This window comes from Rhea americana, unplaced genomic scaffold, assembly GCF_003343005.1.
Source record: "Rhea americana isolate MKP2758 unplaced genomic scaffold, rheAme1 scaffold_416, whole genome shotgun sequence".
In the NCBI taxonomy this organism is placed as follows: domain Eukaryota; kingdom Metazoa; phylum Chordata; class Aves; order Rheiformes; family Rheidae; genus Rhea; species Rhea americana.
The window spans coordinates 131774-137047 of NW_028186553.1; positions in this window are offsets into that span (position 1 = coordinate 131774).

Consider the following 5274-nt stretch of genomic DNA (forward strand, 5'->3'; position numbering starts at 1 on the left):
GGCCGCCGCTTCCGGGACCCGCCCGGCCGCCATTGTGCGCGCGGCCGCGGCGAGCCGCGCTCCCGCCCCCTCCCCCGGCGCCGCTGTCCCGGGCCAGGGGCCCCCTTGTCCCCCCGGCTACGCTATCCCGGGCCAGGGGCCCCCGTGTCTCCCAGCCCCGTTATCCCGGGCCAGCGGCGCCCCCTTGTCCCCCCGGCTCCGCTATCCCGGGCCAGGGGCCCCCACGTCTCCCGGCCCCGTTATCCCAGGCCAGTGGGGCCCCGTTATCCTGGGCTAGTGGGACCCTCATGTATCCCCCATCCCCATTATCCCGGGCCAGCAGGGCCCCTGCTTCTCCTTTATCTCGGGCCAGTGGGGCCCCCTTGCCCCTCCCAGCCCCGTTATCCCAGGCCAGGGGCCCCCGCATCTCCTGGCCCTGTTATCCCAGGCTAGCAGGGCCTTCACTCCCCCCCATCCCTGTTATCCCGGTCCAGGGGCCCCTGCTTCTCCTTTATCCCGGGCTAGCGGGGCCCCCTCAACCCCCGAGTCCTATTATCATGGGCCAGCAGGGCCCCCTTGTCTCCTGGTCCTGTAATCCCGGGCCAGCATGGCCCCCTTGCCCCCCCTCCCGGGCCCATTATCCCAGGCCAGTAGGGCCCCCTTTGTCTCTTGGCCACATTGTCCCAGCCCAACGGGGCTCCCACATCTCCTGGCCCCATTATCCCAGCCCAGAGGGGTCCCTGCATCCCCCCCATCCCCGTTATCCCAGCCCAACAGGGCCCCCTCGGCCCACCCAGCCCTGTCATCCCAGCCCAGTGGGGTCCCCACGTCTCCTGGCCCATTATCCCGGCCCAGAGGGGTGTCATTAACTGGACCCTTGCCCAGTGGTGCCCCCCGGGTTGGGCCAGGCCTGGTTGCCCTGTCCCATTAGTCTGGGAGCCATATGAGGGTCAACGGGCCAAACGGGAACACCAGAGATGGCAGCTGAACGGAGGAAAACGATGTGGAAGCAGATGCCCAGAGAGGCTGCAGAGCCTCCGTCCATGGAGATCTCAAAAGCTGCAGGACATGGACCTGGACAACCTGCTCTAGGCTCCAGAGGTGCCTCCCAACCTCTAACAGTCCATCCTGGCCCAGGGTGCCCCCAGCTCCACCAGTCCCACTAGCCTGCCCAGGATGCTCCATCACTCCCCCTCCCCCCAAGCCCGGCCCAGGGTGCTGCCAGTCTCCCTCCAGTTCCACCAGCCCGGCCCAGGGTGCTCCGGTTCCCCCCTAGTCCCGTCAGTCCGGCCCCCTGGGCGAGGGACAGGGTGCCCCCTCGGCAAGTTACTGATGCGGCCGAGCCAGGAGGAGACACTGGAGGGCTGTGCTGCCATCCAGAGGCACCTCGACAGCCTGGAGAGATGCACAGAGAGGAACCTCCTGAAGCTCCACACAGGGAAGCGCGGGGTGCTGCTCCTTTGGGGGGGGGGGGATAGCCCCAGACACCAGTACAAGCTGGGGGCTGACCTGCTGGACAGCAGCTCTGCAGAGAAGGACCTGGGAGTGCTGGTGGACAAATTAACCATGAGCCAATGTGCCCCTGTGGTTCTCCAAGCTGGAAAAGTGGGTTGGGAAGAGAATGAAGGTTGGGTGGATGCAACCTACTGAGATGTAATTTTTGGTAGGAGCCATTTGAGCAAATGCATCCTCTTTGTGGGCATGTGTGGTGCTTGCCACAGCCTTCCGGCTCTCCCAAGCCAGGCTGGAGCTGTGCGGGTCCCTGGGGGAGGGTGACGGGGACGGTCCATGGAGCTCGAAGCTTGGGCTGCAGCACAGGCCAACCCTGAGGCTGGTTCCTCTCCCCCAGGCCGTGTGGATGTCTCCATGAGCAGCTTCGAGGGTGAGGCCGTGTTCTTCAGCTGCTCTCTCCCACAGCACAGCCCGTTGCCCACCACTGTGGGCAACTGGGAGATGGTGGCCGAGAAGGTGGTGCGCGGTTTCGGCGGCGCGGACCAGCTCGCCTGGCAGAGGTTCCTTCCCAAGGAGCTGCGGCGCAGCGCGGCCGTCCTGCAGCTGCGGAGCCTGACGCCGAACGACGCAGGAAGCTGCTCTGCCAGGGTGGTTTTCTGGGAGGACGAGGAACTTGTTCACTGCAACGTAACGCTTCAGGTCTCAGGTGGGTCCTTCACGGCCTCCCATTGCTGGCAGGAAAACAAACCTCCAGCAGCTCGACAGGAGGCAGCCCCAGGGCTCCGCGGTGGAGAGGAGCCCAACCCCAGGTGGCCCTGGAGCCGCCGCACGTGTCTGTGCCCCGAAGCACCTGCGCAGAGGGGGCTGCGAGGGGCTGACACTCCCAGAGCTGTGCAGGGCCCAGAGCCACCTGCCCCACGCTGCCGCCGCGCTGCACAGGGTGGGATGGGGGTGTCGGACACAGCTGGGGCGGGGACCCATAGGCCTGGGCACAGGGGTGTTGGGCACAGCTGGACACAGCTGCGGAAGGGACCCCATGGAACTGAGCAGTGTCCCACCAGCAGCAGTGTCCCACAGACCAGGGTGTCTCATGGGCAGCAGTGTCCCGTGGGTAGTGATGTCCCACCAGCAGTGGTGTCCCATGGCAGCAGCATCCCATGAGTAGTGGTGTCCCATGGGCAGTGGTGCCCCACGGCAGCAGCATCCCATGGGTAGTGGTGTCCCACCAGCAGCAGTGTCCCATGGGCAGCAGTGTCCCACAGGCAGCAGCATCCCACTGGCTGCAGCCCTGGCGAACTGGGTGCCCCTGTGGGACACTGGACAGGGTGGTGGCCATGGAGGTGGCCCCAGGCCCTAAGTGACCTCATCCGATACTGAAGGTGGTCCTGCCCTGCGCCGGCGACCTCCGGGGCTGGGTCCTCGTGTCCCCACCATGGCGGTTCCCACGGGGCCCAGGCCGGGGGGCTGGGGGAGCCTCCGAGGGCCCCGCGGCGCGTTCAGGATAGGCCGTATTAAGGGCGCCGTGTTTTGCGTCAGCAGCAGCGCGCCTTGCCTGGCGCGGGGGGACGTGGCGGCACGCGGGGTATCTCACTCGGGGCGGGAGGGCTGTAAAAAGTCGTTGCTGTCCTTCTCCAGCAGCGACTGCGAAGACGCCAGCGCAGCTCCCTTCTCGTTTAAGAGTGCCTGGTTTGGTGTGGTTTTCCGGAAAATACCAGGCACAAGTGCCCCTACATGTCGCCATGGCCCCGGGGAGGCGCTGGCCACGTCCCTGCACAGGGAAGGGCAGGTTCGCTGGTCACCCAGGGTGTTGTGATGGGCAGGGAAGTGAGAGCAGCACCCGGAGTGCCACGCCATGCTGGAGGTCAGATGGGTGGAGGTACAGAGGGGCCGGGGGCTGGGTGGAGCTGATGGGTGCACGTGGAGAGCTGATGGGTGGATGTGTAGATCTAATGGGTGGACGTGTGGATCTGACAGTGAACGTGTAGATCTGATGGATGGACGTGTAGATCTGGTGGGTGGATGCGTGGATCTGATCAGTGGACATGTAGATTTGACAGTGGACATGTAGATCTGATGGATGGATGAATAGATCTGATGGGAGAGTGTGTAGATCTCGTGGGTGGAAGCATGGATCTGATGGATGGACATGTAGAGCTGACAGTAGACATATAGATCTGGCAGGTGGACATGTAGAGCTGATGGATGGACGTGTAGAGCTGATGGATGGACATGTAGAGCTGGTGGAGGGACGTGTGGATCTGGCGGGTGGCCATGTGGATCTGATGGATGGACGTGTAGAGCTGATGGATGGACATGTAGAGCTGGTGGAGGGATGTGTGGATCTGGCGGGTGGCCGTGTAGAGCTGGTGGAGGGACGTGTGGATCTGGTGGGTGGACGTGTAGAGCTGGTGGAGGGACGTGTGGATCTGGTGGGTGGCCGTGCAGAGCTGGTGGAGGGACGTGTGGATCTGGCGGGTGGCCGTGTGGATCTGGTGGGTGGACGTGCAGAGCGGACAGCAGGTGTGCAGACGTGGTGGGCGGACGCGCAGTTCCCACACGGACCGCCGGGATGATGCCCGCACCGACAGCCCTGCGCGGCTCCGGCTCACCACTCCTCCTCAAACGCCAGCAGCCACGCGGCAGCGGGTCCCCGGCCCCGCACCTGGCTCGCACCTCCGGGCAGCTCCGCGGGGCCGACGTTCCCGTCCGGGCTCACCACGGATGCGCCGGCTGGGCCGGATCCGTCCGCGGCAGGGACCGCCGCCGGAGCGCACACTGGAGCCGGTCCCCTGCGGCGCCCGTGCTGCCCCTCCAGCGCCCGAGTGCCCGGCAGGCAGCCTCGAGCCCTCGGTCCCCGCGTGGTACCGGCTGCTGTCGGTGCAAACACGCTCGTGGCACATGTGCGTGTGTGTGCATCCGTGTGTGCATGCATGTGTGAGTGCATCCACACGTGCATGCCTGTGCATGTGTGTGTGTGCACGCATGTGTGTGTGTGCATCCCCATGCATCCATGAGCAAACACATGTGCATGTGCATCCACAAGTGCATGTATCTGCACGTGTGCGTGTGCATCCGTGAGAGCACACGTGTGTATCTGTGCGAGTGCATCCACGAGCATACGCGCATGTGTGTGCATCCCCAAGTGCACGTCTGTATATGTATGTACATGCATCCACAAGAACACACGTGTGCATGTGTGCGTGCATCCACAAGTACACACGTGTGCACGTGTGCGTGCACGCCCGAGCGTGTGCGTGTGCGCCCCTCCACGCGGAGGTGCGCGGGGCTCCTCAGGCACGGCAAAGCCGTGGCGCTGCCGGCGCGGGGCGAGGGGAAGCTCGCTCTTCCCGCGTTGGCTCTCCGATTTCCCCGTTTATCGGCAGTCTCGTGGCCTTTGGTGCCACGCAGGACCCCCCCACATGACCGATGCTGAGGGCGTGCCGAGCCCGGAGACGGCCTCCTGCCGGCCCCCGGCGGGGTCCCTGTGGGGCTGCTGCTCTGTGGTGGGGTGCCCCACACCCCGGGCCCCTCGGAGCAGGAAAGCAGACGAAGGGGCAGGAATGCCAGTTCCCCTGCCCATCCATAGGCCACAATCCTGGCCGTGATCCGGAGCCTCCGGGGCCAAGGGAACTGCCTCCCCCGCGGCCGGGGCCTGTGCCCATATCTGCAGCCCTTCCCCTGCCCTCCCAGGAGAGAGAGGTGCTGGCCCTTTAAGAGCGGCGGGGGGGGGCTCAGGGCTCTGTCCCTTTAAGAGCGGCGGGGGGGGGAGGCGGAGTACTCATGGGTGCTGGCCCTTTAAGAGCGGCCTGGAAGGGCCGTTCAGGGGCGCTGGCCCTTTAAGAG